Raw genomic sequence first — 23,230 nt, 5'->3', positions numbered from 1 at the left:
ATTAGCTGTAAATATGGGTGTACGGGAAGTCTTGGTCATGGGTGACTCGGACCTACTGGTACACCAAATTCAAGGAGAATGGGAAATACGGGATTTGAAGCTTATACCGTATCGGCAGTGTTTGCATGAGCTTTGTCAACGGTTTCAGGCCATAGAATTCAGGCACATTCCAAGGATTCATAATGAGGTTGTCGACGCTTTGGCTACTTTGGCGTCGATGTTGCATCATCCAGACAAAGCTTATGTTGATCCGTTGCAGATTCAGGTCCGTGATCAGCATGCTTATTGTAATATGATAGAATAGGAAATCGACGGTGAGTCATGGTTCCATGATATCAAGGAGTACATCAGGATGGGAGGGTATCCGGTACAGGCCACCGGTGATCAGAAAAGAATGATTCGGCAATTGGCAAGCGGATTTTTCTTTAGTGGAGGAGTGTTGTACAAAAGAACTCCAGATCTCGGATTGTTAAGATGCATGGATGCGAGACTGGCTACATCTATCATGACTGAGGTACATTCTGGAGTTTGTGGACCGCATATGAGTGGGTACATTCTAGCAAAAACGATTCTCCGAGTAGGTTATTATTGGCTCACTATGGAGTGGGATTGTGTCAGTTTTGTGCGTAAGTGTTATCAGTGCCAAGTGCATGGAGATTTGATTCACTCTCCACCATCAGAACTACATACGATGTCCGCACCATGGCCTTTTGTTGCATGGGGCATGGATGTTATTGGGCCAATTGATCCAGTAGCATCAAATGGGCATAGGTTTATTCTGGTAGCTATAGACTATTTTACCAAATGGGTGGAAGCTAAGACGTTCAAGTCTGTGACTAAGAAAGCTGTAGTCGACTTCGTGCACTCAAATATCATATGTTGGTTTGGGATTCCGAAGGTAATCATCACGGATAATGGAGCTAATCTTAATAGCCATTTGATGAAAGAGACATGTGATCAGTTTAAGATTACTCATAGGCATTCTACTCCATACCGTCCCAAGGCAAATGGTGCGGTTGAAGCAGCCAACAAGAATATAAAGAAAATACTCCGGAAGATGGTTGAAGGGTCTAGACAGTGACATGAGAAATTACCTTTTGCGTTGTTAGGTTACCGCACCACCGTTCGTACCTTGGTGGGGACGACTCCTTATTCATTGGTGTATGGCACCGAGGCAGTAATACCTGCAGAGGTGGAAATCCCGTCTCTGCGAATTGTTGCGGAGGCTGAGATCGATGATGATGAATGGGTGAAAAGCCGCCTTGAGCAGTTGAGTTTGATTGACGAGGAAAGGTTGGCATCAGTGTGTCATGGTCAACTGTACCAATGAAGAATGGCAAGAGCATACAACAAGAAAGTGCGTCCAAGGAAATTCGAAGTCGGACAGTTAGTATTAAGGCGGATTTTGCCTCATTGGACTGAAGCAAAAGGCAAATTTGCCCCAAACTGGCAGGGACCATTTGTAGTAACCAGAGTGTTGTCTAACGGGGCATTGTACTTGACAGATGTAGAAGGAAAATATATAGAAATGGCCATCAATTCCGATGCAGTCAAGAGATATTATGTATGATTTCTTTATTTCTAAATGTATCTGTTGGTATTTGGCATATCTTAAAGATTGAAATGACGAAGGCGTTTTGTCCTACTATCCAAACACTTTTATCCCTTGTCATCCCCTTTGAGCCTTACTTATTTTTCATACCCCTCTTTCGGAATCAATGACACTATCAAGAAACACAGGTGTCAAACATTAAAAAAAAGAGAAAAGCAAAGGGAAAAAGAGAAAAGCAAAGGGAAAAAGAGAAAAAGAGAAAGAAGAAGGAAAAAGAAGGAAAAAAACAAAAAAGAAGAAGAAGAAGAAAAATGAAAAGTGAAGGAAAAGAGAAAGAGAAGGAAAAGAAGAAGTAAAGAAAGAAAAGAAAAGGAAATAAACACACAACAACAAAGGTGACTATGATACAGTGAACTACGTTTGACTTGATCCCGAAAGGGTACGTAGGCAGCCTTACTCCGAGGTTCAGTCATACCAAAATAAAAATCCAAAAATCCCCAAGCAAGAAACTGGGGAAGAAGTTGTGATTTTTGTGAAAAATTGGATTCCGAAAGTTGTAATTTAAACCCATTCGAATTGTTTTGAGCCTTTTATACCTTTCTTTCTAACCCACTCCAAAAGCCTACACTACCGTCCAAAGAAAGACCTTCTGATCAATTTCTAAGAAATGCCAGGTCGAGCAGGTAGCGGTAATTCGTAGCAAAGGAAACACTCTGGTTCAAGCAAGAAAGAACAAAAGTAAAAATGAGAGAGTCTTATTGGTGAAAACCTTCACGGGCACCGTAAGGCGACGGGAGCTGAGAGAAAATAAAATGAGAGAGTCTTAGTGGTAAAAACCTTTACGGGCACCTCAAGGCGAAAGTGAGTTGAGGGATGGTAAACTGAGAAAGGTCTGTTGATGGAAACCGTTGCGTGGTACTGTAGGAAAACAAGGTTAAGGTCTGGGTAATTCAAACAATTGATGGAAGTTCTGAGCAACAAAGTATGGCAATTTAAAGTGAGTTAGTTGGACAGATTGGGCCGATTAATCAAAAATGCATGTCATGACCATTGGTACCAGTTGTCTCGCTCAGATAAGTTTATTTTCCTTCTCTTTTTAAACAGCCATCTGGTTTTGGATTCTTCTTATCCTTAACTCAAAAAATCATTGCATCTCATTTTCTTTGGATGGTTTTATCTAGCTAAGATGTTTCAGCGCCAGTTTTGTTCAATGAGAGCAAAAAGGACTTCAAAGCTCACTACCATCTTCCGAAAATGGTAAAGCTTAATGTTGTTAGAGCATGGCAACGGCAACATGATGTAAAATGGAATATGGGAAATCGAAGGAAGTATCATCGGTGGAAGAATTGGGAAATATTTTGGGAAATGTAAAGGTTCAGACAAAGGGGTCGAAGGTATGGAAAAACAGCATGGGTACAAAACATTCGGTTTGTCAGAGGTTGGGGAATTCGAAAGTCAGTCAGAAAGTCGGGCGGTTCAGGGTCAGTTCAAGGAAGTCAGTCAACGCAAAGCAAGGCAGTGGAAGGATTTTTCAGCAAGAATGCCATCAACTAACCACCGTTTTAAACTAACGAAATTTTTTTTGATTGAAACAGGGACAGAAAAGTTAGTTGTCGAGGAGGAATTCTCCGTGAGGGAAGAGCAGATATTAACCCAGTTTAATCGCAAGTGTGGCATGGTTAAAATACAAGAAAATGAAGAGTAGCATAGAGAGATGTAAGTTGTTTCAGGTCTGCATTTTAGAGCAAAATGCACAGTGTTGAGGTGGGGAGCCCGCCCCTATAACAGAGGAATACATCTCAGTATGTAATTTTTAAAAGCATGAAAGTTTTAGTTTTTAACCCTTGTTAGTAGGTGGTAACAAGCCCCAGTTTCCCCAAACTGGGGCAGAAAGTTTTCTTGGTTCGTTTATTTTTGAAATCTGGAGTCCGCCTGGAGAATAGAGACATTCAATTTCAAATTCAGAAATCAGGAGTCCGCCTGGAGAATAGAGACATACCATTCAAATTTTAAGCAATCAGGAGCCCGCCTGAAGAACGGAGGTGATACAATTCAAGTTTTTAGCTTCCCATTAATCCCTTTGTTTATTTTGAAGTCAGGAACCCGCTTGGAGAACAGAGGTACAGAATTCAAAATTCAGAAGTCAGGAGTCCGCCTGGAGAACATAGACATACAATCAGGAGCCCGCCTGAAGAACAGAGGTGATACAATTCGAATTTTAGTTTTCAATCAAATCTCTTGTCTAATTTGAAAGCAGGAGTTCTCCTGGAGAATAGAGACATACAGTTCAAGTTTCGGAAGTCAGGAGTCCGCCTGAAGAACAGAGACATACAGTTTAAATTTTAAAAGTCAGGAGTTCGCCTGGAGAACAGAGACACGTATTTTGAATTTTAGCAATCAGGAGTCCGCCTGGAGAATAGAGACATACTATTTAATTTTAGCAATCAAGAGCCCACCTGAAGAACAGAGGTCATACAATTCAGATTTTAGTTTTCAATCAATTTCTTGGTGTGTTCGAAGTCAGGAGCCCGCCTGGAGAATGGAGGTGTTAAATATTTTAAGCAGTCGAAGTCAGGAGCCCGCCTGAAGAATGGAGGTGTTAAATTTTTAAGTAGTCGAAGTCAGGAGCCCGCCTGGATAATAGAGGAGTAGTTTCAATTTTAAGTTCAGCAGTCAGGAGCCCGCCTGGATAACAGAGGAATACATTCGAGTTCGAGTTTATTCAAGTTCAGTAGTTTGGAGAGAGAGAATAACATCTCAATTAACCAGAGGAAATAGCAACAGGGAATTTTATCGAGAAAGCACAAGACAATGAGGCAACAAGACAACACGAGACAACAAGGCAACAAGGAAGTATAAGAGCAAGTTTGAAGAATCTAGATAGGACTTTTTGTAATTCATAAAGCACAGATAGTTTAGCTTCTTTTATTTTTACACGGTGTAATAAGGGAAGTCAGCAAGCAGCAGCAGCAGCAATCGCAGTGAAATCACAGCTCCTGGTAGTCCCAGCTACCAGACATTCCTGAACTACACTGACCTGATTCCTGTTTAGCCCAGGATATGTAGGCAACCTCTGAAGTAGGGTGCGGTCAAACTTTTCAAAAATGCTTCAACGGAATATTTGAACAGGCAAAAATCGCTCGTATTTGCTCACTTATCTTTGCCCGAAAACCTTTCGTGTTTCCTAGCAAAGAGGGGCAGCTGTGAGCACGTGATTTTTGCCCTATATATGAATAATTCCCAAAATTCCAACAAAATAATTTTTCCTTATATGTACAATTTTTTGTGCATTTTGGTATCATTTTCTAATAATGGTTGCATTTTATTTGTGCATGTTAATTCATATAAAACACAAAAATATGCATTTGCATTTAGGATATAATTTTATATTTTTAGGACCGATTAGGGGTTAGTTTGTTTTAGAACCGAACATGAAAAATTACAAAATAGCTCACTTTCGCATTTTAATTGTTTTAACCGTAAAAAGGTTTTTAATAATTTTAGAATTTAATTAGTCTAGTCTTGAAACATATTAGGACTTTATTTTAATTCTTACGATTTTATAAAATCAAAAAAATAAATACAAAATACAAATTGGATAAAAGAAATAAAAGAGAAAAAACAGAGTGTGAAAGGGGTGGACTTTCAAAAGACCTCTGGGCCATTTTTTGATCCAATGCCCTTAGCCCAATACCCGTTTCCACCGGCCAAACAACCCAGGCCCAATCCCTTACCCGGTCTTCCTCCCAGTCGAAGAAACGACGTCGTTTCCCCAGCCCTCAGTCACGACCGTTGGATCTCATCAATCCAACGGTCCGGATCTAACTAGGATGTTTGGTATATAAGTGTCCGAAACGCCCCCCACCCCATTCGTATCGTCTCCTTCACCCTCACAAACCCTAATCCACGCCGCCCCCAAATCCCTCGCTGGCGGTGAACGTCAACTACACCAACGGTCACCCAATTAACACCATCAACTCCCCTCTTCCACCTCTTTCCAGTCCTGTATTTGCTTTTCCTCGAATCCAGCAAGAACTCGTCGAATATCGATTTTAATTTTCCGGCCAGTTCGCAAGTTTGTCCAAACCCGTCCAAAATCATACCACACTATCCCCAGACTTCCCTCAACCCAAATCCATGACTATTTTCCTTCGAATCCTAGTGAAGTAGCTCGGATTTCAAATCTGAAAATTTTTGGTCAAAACCCTAACACAAAATCTTGCGATTTTGGACTGTATAATCCTTAACCCTGTGTTTATGGTGAAAACACATGGTTAGGGATGTTACGAGTCAAAAATCTGGAAAGATTCGGATGATAGCAATCGGCTTGAATTTCTCGTGCTTCAGTGAGCTTTCTTGTTTCCTTTTTACTTGCATAGTTACAGTTTTTGATTTCAATAAGGTGTTCTGTTAATTTTACAATTTTGTTTTGTGTGCATTAGTATAGTTTAAATTTTCTTTATTCCTTGGTCAAGTAAAGTATCTTAGCATTTGTGATTTAGATTGAGGCATGTGTCGTTTATTAGTTAATCATAATTTCAATTGTTAATTAGTTTGGATTCAGTACCATTTTTTTTCTTTCCCATTAATACTGACTGATCCTGTTTCTTTAAGTTGTTTGGGTTTGGTTATTTGAACAATTAGGATTGTTTAGTTCAATTGGTTAATGTCTGACTTCTAATTAAGCAGTCCTGGTTAACTTTGAATTAATTCAGAGGATTGGTTAGCTCCTGAGAATATAGGTAGAATCAGTGATTTGGAGAAGCTTTCAGGGGTAGTTTAGGCATGGAAAAGGGTAGTTTCTTTGGGAATAGTAATTTCAAAATAGGGGTAAGGGTAGTATAGGTAGTTTAGGGGTAGAAGAGCATCCTAGGGCCTTCTAGAAGGGTATTTTAGTGTAGATTTCAGCCAGCTTAGGATATTAGCCTGGAAAACAAGTCAAGAAATGAGGGACTAAACTGAAAATAGGGGAGGGACCAAAAAGAAAACCAAAAATCTGATGAACCCTTTTGGGATCACCTATAAAAAGGCATGAAGTGCCTTGAGGGAGGGGATTGAATTTTCAGCCCAAAAAGAATTCCACTAAACATGTTCTTCAGTTTCCCATATCTGAAATTCTATTAGCAGAATTACAACACTTTTCATGATTTAATTTCGAGTGGTTTTGAAAATCAAACAAGTCAAATTGGGAATCGTTTATCTAGGATTTTAAATGGTTGGTATGTCTGAATGTGTTTTGGGTTGATTCATTGAGTTTGCCCTGCATTTCAACTCATTTCTGCTGAATTGTTGAATCTGGGTGGGCTGAAATGCTCTTTCACTGACTGTGACTGGGTTATTACCTTAGTTTCTGAGCTGCTGAACTGTTACTGCTGCTAATCTCCTCTTCTCTATTTACATTCCAATTTCCAGGTACATTTTCAAAATTCCCTTGATGTAATCACAATTTGGGATGAAATGCAATCACCTTGGTCAATCTGTGTTCGTTGGATGTATATAGCTGTAATCAGTTGATTGATAAATGACTATATGTATTTGATTCGTTTGGATTGAGTTGTATTAAGGTTTATTAATTTAGACCATGTCTAGACTGTTCAGACTGTGCATTCCATGTTTATGTAATTGTAGCTTTCAGTTTTGCTTAAGCTCCACAGTCTGCTGAAGTTAAATTTGTAACGTTACAATTGATCTTGAGTTCAATACACGTGATTAGTTTCAATTTTGGTTTTAATCTGAATTGTATATTCAATAGCTTCGTACTGGGCCAGGTTTTTCATTTGGGCCTGGGCGTATTAATAGGCAGCCCAGATCTATTTTGGTTAGGTGATAATTTGAATTAGGGCCTAGGTGCATTAAAAACTTAGGCAATTAGTTAAACCAAAAGGTGCCCCCCAAGGGCTCGATCCCCGGGCTTTACAAATGCCTATCTTTGGTTTAAAACTTTGACCCGCATTAGGCCTAATGCCTGGAGCTGTAAGATTTTTGAGCTCGCATCATATGAGATTACATGATTTGGGCCTTATGGGCTCAAGACCCATTTCTCTGCATTCTCCCTGGATATTTGAACTTGGATTCGAAAAGTTTGACCTTAACCCATCAGGATTTTTAGGGACAAATTAAGTAGATAACAATATAATTATTTAAATGACTAAGTTTGGAAAGGTTGTTTAGCACATTCCGCCGCCTTTACCCAGAATAATATTACGTTAGAACCTTTAAGCGCGATTTAATTAAATTACTTCTTTAAACTCGGGTGCACATTGATGCGACCCAAATCCAAATCTCGACGAAGTCGAAATGTGTTTACGACTATGGGTGCATTGATTGTGACGTGGTTTGAAACGTGTTTTCACGACGTCGCAATTCTTTTAAAAAATAATTATAATAAAAGCGGTTCAAAATTAAATAAAAGGCATATAAGCTAGCATGTATTAAAATTAGATAAAATCAAATACAACAGTTAAGGGACCGTGCTAGAACCACGGAACCCGGGAATGCCTAACACCTTCTCCCGGGTTAGCAGAATTCCTTACCCGGATTTCTAGCTCGCGGACTGTTAACAGAGTCATATTTTTCCTCGGTTCGGGATTCAACCGGTGACTTGGGACGCCATTAGTATCCCAAGTGGAGACTCTGAATCATTAATCATTAAATTCCGTTCTGATTGTCCTTTAATTGGAAAAACTCCTTTACGCCCTTACCGGTGTAGGTAAAAAGGAGGTGTGACAAATTTTAGTTGTCATCATTGTGGAAAGAAAGGCCATATGATTCGGGACTGCAGATATAGAAAGGCAGGAATAAATTTCAATGCAGACAAGTGCATTTACTCTAAATTTACAAAAGAATATGGAGTAATAATTTGTTTATATGTCGATGACATGCTGATTTTTGGTATGAATCTACAAGGAATTACCGAGACCAAGAAGTATCTAACCTCAGTTTTTAAAATGAAGGATTTAAATGAAGTTGATACTATTTTGGGAATCAAGGTCAAAAGAGATAACAAGCAAGTGACTTTGTCACAAGCACATTATATAGATAAAATCCTTACTAAATTCAGTCATTTAGGAATAAAGGGGTATAATACTCCTTATGATTCTAGTGTTAAGCTAACTGCAAATACTGGAAGAGCAGTAGCACAGTTGGAGTATGCAAGTGCGATAGGTAGTATGATGTATGCAATGCATTGCACTAGACCCGACATTGCATTTGCTGTTTGTAAACTTTCAAGGTTTACCAGTAATCCAGGTAATGATCATTGGAAAGCAATAAGTAGAGTACTTGGATATTTAAAATATACAAAGCACTTAGGCATTTGCTATAATGGTTTTCCTAATGTATTAGAGGGATATTCTGATGCAAGTTGGATTACAAGTGTTAATGATAATAAATCCACATCAGGATGGATATTTACTCTAGGCGGTGGAGCCATTAGTTGGGCATCCAAGAAACAAACATGTATTTCCCATTCTACTATGGAATCTGAATTTATTGCATTAGCAGCTGCTGGAAAAGAAGCAGAATGACTGAGGAATATGTTACTTGATATAAAGTTGTGGCCACAACCTATGCCAGCCATTTCCATATTCTGTGATAGTGAGACTATAATGTGTGTTGCTCACAATAAAATTTATAATGGGAAATCGAGACATATAAGCGTGAGACATGCTTATATAAGAGAATTAATTACAAATTGAAATATAGCTATAATATATGTGAGATCAAATAAGAATTTGGCTGATCCACTTACGAAGCCATTAGGTAGAGATGTAGTACAACAAACTTGTGGAGGGATGGGGCTGAGACCCTTAAATTAAATACAAGGAATGGGAACCCCACTTTGAGTTAGTATACACTCTAACAATATAAGATCAATGCGTAATAACAAGTTACTTGTATTGTTTAAGCACTGATCTCCTCTTTAGGAGCCCTAATTCTATTGTACTACTTACTGTTATATGAGGAGTTAAGGAGTTGTTAAATGCTTGTTATAACAGGGGCATAAAGACAAACTCCAAAGTGCATACTGTTACATGAAGAGGTTGATTAATCTTAATGGAATTATTAATGTCTGGAGTAACAGGGACATATTAACTAATTCCACCTATATGAATATTGAAGTGGTGCCGCTTCTAGCAAGATTTAAAGGGTTGATCTTGTAAATATTCATGAATTCAGGATGAGCACATGGCCGTAAACGTGCTAAAGCGAATACTGGATTTTCTAAGCTACTAGATAACGCTGTGTGTGTGGTATTTTCGGTTTTGGCACAAGGATTTGTGGTTCAAATCTTAAGATACCATTAACTTCGTCAAAACTTTAATATACTTACACTAAAGGAAAGTTCAAATCTGTAAAAGATACTTTCAATTATTCACAAGTGTTATGAAGTGAAATAACAAACTAGTGGGGGATTGTAAGATAGTTTGTTATTGGCAAGTTGGAAGTTGGATTCTTCCCACATCGGAAGAAAGAAGTTCTGTGCCTGTCATGTGAAACACTCCCGGGACCGACCTTACTCGTACCGTGCCTGTTAGCCTCGGAACTGATCATTATGAAATAGCACATAACAGGCACGAGATTGTCTCAACATGCACGAGACTGACTCAACAGACACGAGATTAACTCAACAGGCACGAGATCCTAGAGTTAATTATTTATTTGAATTTTGAATTTAAAATTCGAATAAATAGTCGTGTCTGTTTGTGAAACAAGACATCTTTTCTGAAAGGGTCTATTGGTTGCCTATAAATACACAAGAATTCCAACGAAGTGGATATAGAAAATCACAAGTATTACTGCAGGCTTTGTTGTATCCTGAAGAGAATCATTTTGTATTTTCCCTAAATTAATATACAGGCGATAACTCTTTAAGGACAGTCGATTTTCACGCCTCAAAGCCAATTTTGTTTATTATTTTCTAACAATCTTAAAGAGTTATTCTAGCCCGTGCAAACATTACAAAAGTTGGAACAACTATTTTTTATCAGTTTTGTTTTGATATGAAATGGCAGAGAAGAGAGGAACAATTCAGTAAAATGAATTAAGTACGCACTGGATACAAAATTGGAAACAAAGTTCAATATTTTCATATCATGTACTACAAAGCTACATGAACAATCATTAATAATTTTGAAATAAAGGTTATAAGGTATGCTGATTTATGACACACCAAAAGCAGTTAGATTATCAGCAAACCAACAATTAATTTTACATAACTTTTTTTTTTACCTTGGAACCAAAAATTACTCAAAACAGTTAGAAAATTGAGTATGTCAAAATATAATCAACTGAAAACCAAAAATCCAACTTTCAAACAAACATCAAAATCACATAAAAGTCCAACAAATTACCTTGAATAAGCACTCACGCAGGAGATATGATCGCAAAAAAGAGACTTCACCTTAATAAGCTTAAGCCAGACTTAATTCAACATTACAGCAACATATGACTTGATTCAATAACTATGTCATTGATAGATCACTTGAATTCTGCTCTTCCTCACTTATTTCAATCCATAACAAAGTGCGAGGAATGATAGAGTAGCTATCTAATCCAAACAGCAAAAATGACCGAAAACAAACCAAATGAAAGCTGTAAATAGCTGCTACAGTCAGAGCATGGCCCGTTCCAGAATAAAGCAGCGAAATCAGCGAGCAGAACACACTTCTACAATCCAAATGTCAATCAAAAATTCCAGAAAATTGAAATAAAAGAGCAGAAATTCAAATAGCCTTCAAATCATTTAATTTTCAGTTTTTTCGTTTTCTTTTTGTTCTGTCCGTATTCCCCAGCAAGAAGCAGCAGATGGAGCTCAGAAAATAGCCAACTTCAGCGAAATTAAAAATAAATCGCATCAAATGGAGCTCATTTTCTGCCGCTGTTCTAGGTTCTTTTTTTTTTTTAATCCAAACAGTGGTTGTATAGAAGCAACAAGTCTATTACCATCTAGTATATTCAATGTCAACTAAACTAGCATCTGCCCAGGTTACAGGAATACAACATACTCACTACTAGCAAGAAATTTTTTACCCTGTAATTCGAAATCCTACAGAGACCCAAAAAAGGAACAGGGAAAAGCCGGGTTTTGGATGAAAACTCAGTACTGAGAATCCTCTTATATCTGGCAACGGGCCTTAACATAATAAAGTGCTTTATATTTGTATTCCCGCCTCATGCCACTGGTAGCTCACCGCAGTCACTGATGACAACCCTCTTCCTTGGACGGTCACCCCTATCGGTCTCCTGCGACTCAATCAATTTCACAATGTCCATGCTTTCTAAAACTTGCCCGAACACAACGTGCCTCTCATCAAGCCATGGGGTCTTGACAGCGCAAATGAAGAATTGGCTTCCATTGGTATTAGGGCCTGCATTAGCCATGCTAACAACTCCAGGTCCAGTATGAGTCAACTTGAAGTTTTCGTCCTTAAAGGTACGACCATATATGCTTTTACCACCGGTTCCATTTCCTTTATCGAAATCACTTCCTTGAATCATGAAATCTTTAATAACACGATGAAATGCAGAATCCTTGTAGCCAAAACCCTTCTCACCTGTGCAGAGTGCACAGAATTTTTTGTTAGAATATACTATAAGCCATGCGTATTGTTATAGTATTCTTTATGAACAATTATTTATTTACTTGTTTAAATTCAATAAAGTTTCATTTTAAATAGATCATGTGTTGGTTTGGGCGTCCATTGCTTACATAGTAGATGATTTAGTGTATAGAGTTTAACTTATACATGGAAGATTAAATCATCGGTTCTTGTAAGACATAAAAGTTAATGTTCACAATCTAATGATGGAATTGGACAAATCATCGGAATGATTGTAGCACAAGATTAAATATAATTTATCTTGATTATGAGAATGGTTTAATTCCAACTTCTTGTGCTAGTACATTTTGTATGTATTGAACGGATCAAGTAGAGATGAGTATTTTATACTGACTTTATAAAATAATTTCTCTAGTCCATTTAATGTACTTATACTCTTAATCCTGATATAATTATTATTAGCTGTGTATGTCACTTGTTGTTTTGATTTATTAAAAGACGAGATTCTTTCGCGAGTCAATAAGCCTGGTAAATTGGATAACAATGATATACATTGGCGAAGTAATAATTAGTTGATGGAATCCATGTCTCGATTTTGAGATGGATGATACTCCTTTATGAAAGCTTATAAGTTTTCATGTGTAAACCCGGCCGGTGGATTTTGTATCCGACACATTAAATAAGTTAAGTGTAAGTCTAAAAAAAGTAATCAATAAATTAAATAGTCAGTAATTTAATTTGATTGATTAGTATTTGAATCTTAACATGTGGAGTTAAATAAGGTTTTATGGAAGAATTTCGAAATTGAACTAAGGAGTGCAATTACGAATTTTTAGTGGAATAATTCGTAATTTATTATGATGAAAATTAATTTCAGAATTTGGAAATTAATATCATAATAGGAAGCCTTGTTAATTAAATTTTATGGTCCCTACTGTGCCTAAATAATAGAAAATAGTGGAAACTGTCACTTAGTGGGAAAAAAATATGGAAAACGTGGAAACCGTGGGAAAAGGAAACCTAACAGGTTTTGAAAATGGTTTTGACCTAAAACGCAACTATATATATGGATATAAGAGCCGAATCTTTTTGACAAGATTCGGACTGCGGTTTCTACTAGAATTTTGCCCACCCAAAATTCTCCATTTTCGGTTATTGTTTGGGTAACACAGCAGAAGACTGTGGAACTCTACTAGTGTGTTTTCAACTGAGGAATTAGAGAACGATATAGATTTGTTGTGTTTACGCTTCAAGAGGTAATCCTAAAATGTGCTAGTTGTTTAGATTACATGTGAATAAGATTCTGTTATTGCTTCTGCTATGGTATATATTCCTACAATTTTCTGCTGTTTGTGGCACATCATCACCATATAATCCAATTACAATTCGCCCGGCAAGCTTTCCAACATGATTCCCAATGCTAATATCAAAATAAACTGTGTCACTTTGGATTGCACCTCGGCCGCCTGCACTGCGGCTTGAATGGACCCGGATAAAGCGCCGGTTTTTCTGAGAACCGAACGGTTCAATGAAGTAGCGAGGCGCAACGAGCCAGAAAAGAAACTTGACGATGAGAATGAAGATTTCACCAACTTAGGAGAAGCATATGTAGGGTTTGCAGCAGCTCGTGGAGCTGAGAGTGAGCCTAAATTCGAAACTGTAGCAAATGTAGCTGCCATTGTTGCCGATTTCTGTTTCTCCGTTAATGTTCAGTACTTGACTGAGTGACTCTAGAGAGAGAAAGAGAGACTGGCGTGGGAGTGGTTGGTGGAAAGTGAGGGTGCAAAGATGGGGAGGGACGGAGATGACGAGCCTCTCTGTTCTAGGTTCTTAGGGTGTAGGATATGATGGTTTGATTCTTATGGCTTGAGAAGAAAAAGAAGATGGGGGAAAATGGGAGGGGTCTGGTTTTTGGTTCTTGTTCTGAGTGAGAAAAAAATGAGGAAGAAGATCGAGAGGGTAGGACCAAGGTGAAAGCTGCGCTAGCCTTGGAAAAATCTGATATCCTCTCTTAGGTCTAGGTTTTTTTTTGTTTGTTTGTTTGTTTTTGTAATGAAAATGGAGTTTGGGCCAAGAAGGTATTGGGTATGGTATTGGGTTGGGCAAGAAAAAGGTGAATTGGGCCCTTTTTTTAGTAATTGGCCCAGGCCAAGTATTTTAAAAGAAACAAGACCTAAATATATTCTTCCTAATTTCCTTTTCTCCTTTTTTTTCTTTAATTATTTAAAATCTTGAATTAATCTATTTTTGTAGAAATTATAATTCTTTATTTATTTTTAACATTATAACAACTAATTAACTTAAAACTAAGGAAAAATACTAATTTTAAAGGCTAAAATCCAAATATGTAAAAATGACCATTTTATGTGATTTTTTGCTTAATAAAATTAATAACTACATGCAAACTGAGCCTAAGATGAAATTAAAACGTGACAATTTTTATGATTAGTAAAATTTTAAAAATGCATGAAATGCAACAAAATAAAGAAAAACTCTTAAAAATTAATTAAAATTATTTTTGGTTTATTTTTAGGAGTTATTTTCATGTAGGGCAAAAATTGGGTGCTCACATAAATTAGCCAAAAAGCATGGTCCCATAATGTCCATGCACTTTGTTCTTGTTCCTGTCATTATTTTTTCCTCTCCTCATGCTGCACAACTCTTCTTGAAAAACCATGATTTGACTTTTGCCAGCAGACCGTATAATGAAGCTTCTTAACACATGTTTTACGAATAGAGAAATCTGGTCTTAGCCAAGTACGGACTATATTGAAGAAACATGCTCAAATTGTGCACTCTGCAATTGCTAAGCAACGCCAAGATCCATCAATTTCAGCTTATGAGGAAAAAGAACTCGAAATTCTTGTGAATTTCCTCAAACAGGCTGCTTCTGAAGGCATTGTGATTGATCTTAGTGCTAAAGTTGCATCTCTTAGCGCGAACATGTCTTGTCTGATGATATTTGGGAGGAAGTACATGGACGAGGATCTTGGCGATAAGGGTTTCAAAGCTCTGATTCAAGATATACTCCACATAGCAGCAATGCCAAATTTTGTTGAATTCTTTCCCTTTCTTCGTGTTTTTGACCTCCAGAGATTTACTCGTCGTATGAAGGAATTAGCTAAGCTTTTTGATGAATTCCTGGAAAGAGTTATTTATGAACATGTTCAATACACTGAGGAGCAGAAGCAAGCAAAAGACATGGTTGATACACTGATGAGTATTATGCAATCTAAAGAAGCTGAATTCGAGTTTGATCGCCGCCATGTCAAAGCTATTTTACTGGTAATGTTCACTATAATTCCACATTTGTTTCAAAAATATTAGGCAAGTGTATTAATTTTTCTATGTGTAAAAATATTTCGCTGGCCTTCACTTAGACTGTAGAAAGCAAACTCAGCTGAAGTTTCCAATTTTCAATATGTTATGAGTTAATAACTAAAGAGTACTGATATGTGCAGGACTTGCTGATAGCTTCAATGGATACTTCATCAACAACAATCAAGAGGACTCTAATAGAACTTTTAAGGCATCCTGAAGTGATGAAAAAAATTCCAGAATGAGTTGAAACAAGTAGTTGGTAAAAACAGAATGGTGGAAGAATTATATTTAGAAAGTCTGGAGTATTTGGATATGGTCATAAAAGAAGGTTGTAGGCTCCATCCAGTTGCACCATTATTGCTTCCTCATGAGTCTATTGAAGATTGCACAGTTGATGGTTTTCATTTACCTAAAAGATCGTGACTTTTGCTTAATGTTTGGGCAATCGGGAGAGATTCAGACACTTGGATTGAGCCAGAAAAGTTCAAACTTGAGAGGTTTCAAGGAAGCAATATTGATCTCGAGGAAGAAATTATGAACTTTTACCATTTGGCTCGGGCAGAAGAGGTTGCCCTGGTTTGCAGTTAGGGCTCACCATCGTTCGTTTGGTGGTCGCACAATTGGTTCACTGCTTTGATTGGGAGCTACCAAATGGCATGCTGCCAAATGATATTGACATGACTGAAAAATCCGGATTAGTAACAGCTAGAGCTCAGCATCTAATGGCTATTCCTACTTATCGATTGCATATAAAGTAAAATGTAAATGTCAAAAAAAGTCAACGTGATGCATTGCCTTTTGTTTGAATAAGATCATGCGGGTTAGACCAAAAAAGAGGGCATTTGTTTTATTTCCTATAGTATTTTCGAACAAGTACCATTCGTATATTTCTTATAAGTTAATTTGCTTTAAGAAGCACCAGAACATAAATAACGTATCTAAGTTCAATTCATCACGAATCTCATCAATTCTTGTTTAGGTACATTTTCATTCAGAACAACCTCATAATTCACCAGGGGGTCTATGTTATGGTGGTCAATAACTTGATCTGCCATTTTCAAACTAATTCACCTCTACTTGAGAGTTAACTTCATCCATCTTCATCATTAAACATAAGTAGAACAAGGGAACGCCTAGAGTCCTCAAAAGGATAGAGTTTAATGCCTATGTATAAGAGAATGTGTTTTCCTCCACATAAATAAAGCCTCATAAATATATTCAACAATATATATATATATATATATATATATATATATATATATATATATATATATATATATATATATATATATATATATATATATATATATATAGAGAGAGAGAGAGAGAGAGAGAGAGAGAGAGTCATTATACTTATTTTCAATTCTAAAAATTATTTGTGCTAGTACATAAAAGATAAAGACATATTTGTCTTTCACCCAAATTTCTTCTCCTTCTTATACATTTTTCCCAAGAATACCGAAATCAAACGATAGCCAACCCCACTTTTATTTTCCTTCCTTCTCCCAATTTTTATCTCTCTCAATTGTTAGATTCTTTGCTTTATTCCTAATAAATACTAGGAGTAAGTTTCTCCGATTTATTATTCGCCTGTAGTTTATTATTGGATTATTGATCTTTTACCTTTAATTTTTTGCATCGAAAAAGGAAGAATACCTTACATCCAATCATATTAACAAACCAATACTATTAGAACCTTAAGCTTTACCTCCATTAATGTTGGTCGATAGTGGAAGATGCAAAGACATTTATGCTAAATGCCGAAAAGAAGAGCATTTCACATTTCATGGTGGAGAATTGAAATGATGAACTTTGGATTGGGTGCTGAATGCTGAATTTGGAGTGAAGTATCGAGAAAACTTGAATATCTAGAAACGAATTGCAGAGACAAATAATGGGGATTGACTAAAAGATCAAGAAGTACTATATTTAATATGCTAACATTTAGTTACATATCTTTGTTACACTATAAACTTATTTAACCTTCTTATAAAGGTTATCACTTAGAGCATGTTTGGAAAGCCACCTTGGAAATGGATTTGGATGTAATTACATAGTTTGACATGTTTGTTTGGCCAAGTAAATACTTGGTCAACATGAAATTGGGTGTAATTGACGGGCGTGGGGGCGGGCACCGTGAGAATTGTGGCCTAGTTCATTCCATGGCACCGTTTAATGACTCTTCTTGTTGATATTCATGTTTCCATCATGCGATTAAGTAAAGGAGCTATAAATCAGGCTAGGTATCATGTTAGGGCTTTAAGCCAATACTGTTGGGACCCGAGTGGTCGTTTTCTTGCTATCATCTTACTGATTTTATTGATATTCTGTACTCAATCATATTCATGCATTTCATATCACTTCTCAGTCTTAGTTGTTGTTTATTTTCACATTATATCACTATTTCGGGCTAGTTTTATGGCATTTGTAAGCCCGTGATGAGACTGGAGAGTGATGACTGAGTGAGGCCGAGAGACTGATTATGAGTGACAGTGTGAGCCATATACAACACCGAGTGGTTGTGAGGTTATTATCATTATCTGGAGATAGTTCTTCTCCATAGGGCTGGTTTGCCCTTCTTCAATACTAAGTGACTGCTTCCAGAGATGTATATATTCCAGGATAGATCTTCCCTGGGCCGTATGAGCCATATATAGTACTGAGTGGACGAGCATTTGGAATTATGTGCACATGAGACACTCAGCATGGTACATTACATACAGCATGTGCATTGGCATGTAGAGTAGCAGAGTTATATTTCTTTACCATGTTCATATCTGCTCTGTTTCACTATTTTGAGCTGTCTATTTAACTGAAAGCATGCCTACATTTCTATACATTATTTCTATTATCCCTGATGAGGTTGAGTTCATCACTACCTTTCAGTCCATAGTTTGAACTCGTTACTTACTAAGTTGGTGTACTCACGTTACCCCCTGCATATTGTGTGTAGATCCAGGTACTTTCGGTCTCAATGTCATTCATTGATCGAGGTTGCAGGCTTTGGAGATTATTGAGGTATCTGCATGGCGTTCGCAGGCTTTGACCCTCCTTCTCCATTCTAGATGTGTTTCAGTTGTACTTAGTAAACATTTTAGTGGACTATGCTATTTCTCTAGATGCTCATGTACTCCGTGACACCTGGTTTTGGGCTCGTTGTATGTTATGAAATTTGCCTTATGTATTAAACAATTTACTTAAACGATGAAAGTTTTCAGCAAATGTTTTAAATTTTAGCATTGTGGTTTTGGATTAAGTTGAGTTGAGGCTGACCTAGTTTCACGATACGCGCCATCACGACGGGTTGAGTTTTGGGTCGTGACAAGTTGGTATCAGAGCCTAGGTTACATAGGTCTCATGAGTCAACAGTGGAGTCATGTGGATCGGTACGAAGATGTCTGTACTTATCTTCGAGAGGCTGTAGAACCTTTAAGAAAACTTCACATTCTTGAATTCTTGTCATACGAATCTGTTGATACTGGCAACTAAACTTCTATTATTCTATTCTCTCACAAATGGTGAGGACACACACTACCGGTCAGGATAGAGAGCTGCCAGTACCGCCAGTTGGGGCCACAAGAGGTCGGGGTCGCGGCAGAGGACGTGGCAGAGGTAGAGGTGCAGGTCGCGCCACAACTAGGGAGGCACCAATTGATTTACTAGTTGCCCTAGTTCAGGATCAGGTTCCGGGTGTAGATGCCCCAGCAGGACCATCTCAAGCACCAGCTGTGCCTATGGTTATTCCAGGTCTTCAGGAGACCTTAGCTCAAATTCTGACCGTGTGTACCTGTCTTGCTCAGGCGGTCACTGTTTCTACTACAACAGCTACTTCCTAGGCCGGGGGAGGTACTCAGACTCCCGCCACTCACACACCCGAGCAAGTTGTTCAGGGACTTCAGACATCAGGTGCACCACCAGCCCAACTGGTTGTGCCTGCTCAGGACTATGTGGTTTAAGTCATGCCTGATGATGAGCAGAATAGATTGGAGAGGTTTGGTAAATTTCAGCCTCCGACTTTCAGTGGTAGAGATGGCGAGGATGCCCAGGGTTTCTTTGACATGCGTTAGAGGATTCTTCGTACAACGTGTATTCTAGAGACCAGTCGGGTCTCGTTCACTACTTTTAAGTTCTCTGGAGCTGCCTTTACTTGGTGGGAGGCTCATGAGAGGCGTAGACCTGTTAGTGCAACGCCCCTTACCTGGCAGTAGTTCTCCATTCTCTTTCTAGAGAAGTATGTGCCACAATCTCGCAGAGAGGAGCTGTGCAGGCAGTTCGAGCAGTTGCGTCTGTGAGCACGTGATTTTTGCTTCATGGAAACTACTCCAAAAGAAATCGGAAAAGAAATAAAACAAGTTACCCCCGGGTACAATTTTGAGGATTTATGTGACATTTTGATAATTGTTCTGTCCGTAAATGCTCGCCTCGCTATAGTTAGAAAATACAAAAATACATGCTGCAAGCATTTAGGAATAATTGGTGCATTTAGGAATTAGTTAATTATACTTTGGTTGTGTAAAAGCGAAAATCACAAAATACGCATTTTTGTTGTCATCGTAATTTTATTAAAATGTTTTAATTCGTGTAATATTTGTTGTTAGGTATTAATTAATATTTGTATGTTTAATTTTGGTTTTTAGGAATTTTTGTCTAAATTATAAGAGGAAAATATCTGATTTGGGCCGAAAATTCAACTGAAAATCGGGCCCAAACCAATACAGTGACCCAGTCCAAACCAGGTCTTCCAGGGACGCCCCCCAAACGACGCCGTATGAGGCGTTTGATCTGAACCGTCCGTCTCACCTAATCCAACGCTCCCCTAGCTTTCCCCAGCACCCGACCTGTTTAAACCTTAGGCCAACCCATTCCCATTTAAGAGAGACGACGTCGTTTCCTGGTGCCAGATAGATCCTGGCCATAGATCCAACTCGATCCAACGGCCAGGATCTAATCCCTTACCCAATATATAAATCATTCATCACACCCCACGCCCCCATCCGAACACCCCCCTTCATCGTCCCAAACCCAAACCCAAACCCAGACCTCCCAAACCCTAGCCGCCCTAAGCTTCCTTCGCCTGAAACCAAGCGGCATCTACGCCGTCGGTCACCCCTCTAACACCATAGCACCTCCTTCACATCCTGAACCCAAATCTTTTATCCCCTTGCCTCGAATCATCCCCCTTCATCTCGAATCTTGATTTGAAGATTCGAACCCAACCCCGATCTATACCAACCCACCCCAGATTCATACCAGCAACTATCCTGCCCTCACTCGTGACCAAACCAAGCTTGGTTTGGTTCGAATCTACCCACAAATCCTCAAGCCCCAAATCGGACTGATTCGAACCCTAGAACACAAGAACCTTGGAATCCGGCCAGTTTAACAGAGGGTTGGGGTCTAATAGACCTTAATCGAAGTGTTCTCGGTTGAGAACACCTCGATTAAGGTCTATTCGACCCCAAAATGGGCAAATCTAGTCAAAGCTGGGGTTGTTTGTTGTTAAGCTTTCAGAGTGAGTTCCCTCTTTCTTTTCTATTTTTGTTTAAATGTTGTTTTAGTTTGTCAGCATGTTTAATTAGTTTGTTTGGTATTTCTGATATTTCCTTCCAATTTGTTCTCCGTCTTCATAAGACCTTTTATTTGGTCGATTGTTCTTCTGTTTATGTTTGAATACGTATGATAAGATGCATATTCAATTTGATTAATATCGTCGAGCAGATAATTCATATGGGTTCCCTGTGTCGTGCAAAATTGTTGAAGGCAGTTGATGCCCTATTCGTTTGTTTGTTTGATCGACTGATTATTCTATGTTATAATTAGTGTAGTCAATTAGATAAACATCGTCGATTAGTTTTATAGGACTGAATGTGCAAATATTCTGATTCGTATGGCTTCTTATGACTGATCGAATCATTGTCGTTTAGCTGATTGTTTGACATTATCTGTGAATGGTTTGTAGCTGCAATGTAATAGCTAGAGTTTAGTTTAGGGCAGCTTGAATTAGAACTTTCAGAAGTCAAAAAATTCCTTCTACTGAAGTAGGGTAATACAGTAATAATCAAGGGTTGACAAGGGTAGTTTGGGGGTGTGAAAAGAGCAGAAATGATTAGTTTAAGTGAGCTGACAATAGGGTACTGAAATAGGATTAAACTAATGTAATAGTGGGGAACCAAACTTGGTAGCATGGGGGTAATTAAATATTATAGGCTGCCCATGCCTTTGGGCAGAAAACACATGCTAAGGGGCTGTCAGGAGGATGGGCATTGGGCATTTTTGATTAGTTTAAAGGAGTTATGGGCAGAGTTGAGGGCTGGGGAAACGAGGCAGCCTGGGGCTGGCTTGTATTTAGCCTATAAATAGGCTCATTTAAGGTGGAGAAAAGGGGGTTAGACATCAGAGGTTAAAAAGGTTAGGAAATCAGAAATTAAGGCAGAACACTAAGATTTCAGAGTTTGAAAAGCTTTTAGCTGCTGTTTTACTGAACCTTCACAAGTCAGAAATAGGCTGAAAGTTGAGCTAATTTTCCAAAGCTAAAAGAGTAGTTTGAGAGAGAAATAGAGTGTTTAAAGCTGAATCTCCATATCAAGGAGTTGGAGGCTGTTTTTTTTTTCTGGGATTTTCCTTTTGTTTGTCAGAAACCAGAAATCACTGATTTTCATGTACCAATCTGCTGTGTTGGGATACTGCTGGATTCCAGTTTAGTTTTCTTGGTTCTTTACTCGCTAAAAACTATTTCAGTTGAGTGTCTTAGTTTTCTGTTTGGACTGAAAGTCTACTGGTTGTTGCTGTTGGGTTTTTTTGAAATTTCAGCTGGGCATTCTCTTAAGTTGCTGTTGAGTTTTGGTCTATTATTGGGCTGTCCCTGTTGCTGCTGTTGCTGTGTTGTTGCATACTGCCCTGCTGATCATTCCTCCTTCTTCTTTTGCTTTCCTATACCAGGTACACGACTGATAAACTGTCAATGTAAGCTGAAATTTGAGGCATGAATACAAAGAAAGTTGGAAGAGTTGAAGTTATTTCGAATCAGCTTTAGAAAAATGTATTGAAACAATAGGTCACCTGCATGATAGTTTACTTTCCCTAATAGAACTATGTGGTTAGCTGTGATGTAGTTGAACTTTTATACCTATCATTCAGTTGGAAAACTATATGTGTTGCTTATAATTGAAAGGGATTAATGTTGTAGTAGCCATGTTCTATTAATTCATTATTGTGTTTGTCAAGAAGCATGTTAGGTACCCAATAGTTCTTTCTTTAAACAAATGGTCTGTTTTAAGTTGTTAGAAATATGGTTTGATTAAGGCAAACAATACATCGCATTTCATCTTTTTCCCCCTTTATGTTTATAAATGTTAAACACATATCAAATAAGTTGAACATGCCCCATTGGAATAAGAGTGGCCCAGGCCGAATTTAACTTCATGCACATTAGGCCTGGGCCCATAACTGCCAAACGGACTACCCGTGTCGCGTCCCTCTTTCAACAAATCACGTTCGAAACTTAACTATAATAACTCATAAGTATGTAAATACAGTAGGTCCTTTCCATTTTTTAGAGACAAACAAAGATAGGAAATCATAGTTGCTTTTAGGTTTGCCATTAAATAAAAAAGAGACGAGCCTCGCCCAAATAAAACGCATAAATTGCGGGGCCCTCGTTAAATGTATATATTAAATATTTAGATTCTGGGACGGGCCGTTTAGCAAATTTCACGGCTTTTCCCCAAAGTAACAACACGCTAGTTCTTTAGGACGCGTCTTAATTAATCTTATTTTTCTTAAATTCGGGTGCGCA

General features: G+C 38.1%; 2 pseudogenes; one reads left to right on the top strand and one right to left on the bottom strand.

The window, feature by feature from the left end:
• The window catches only part of LOC142166573 (cytochrome P450 71AU50-like), a 32,023-nt pseudogene extending 15,830 nt beyond the window's left edge, over nucleotides 1-16,193 (top strand).
• Nucleotides 11,472-13,930, bottom strand: LOC107794327 (photosynthetic NDH subunit of lumenal location 5, chloroplastic-like; annotated as a pseudogene).
• Nucleotides 16,194-23,230: the final 7,037 nt, after the last annotated feature.

The sequence above is a fragment of the Nicotiana tabacum genome, chromosome 11 (assembly GCF_000715075.1).
Source record: "Nicotiana tabacum cultivar K326 chromosome 11, ASM71507v2, whole genome shotgun sequence".
In the NCBI taxonomy this organism is placed as follows: Eukaryota; Viridiplantae; Streptophyta; class Magnoliopsida; order Solanales; family Solanaceae; genus Nicotiana; species Nicotiana tabacum.
Note: the sequence above shows the minus strand (reverse complement) of the source record. Positions and strands in the feature narration are given on the sequence as shown.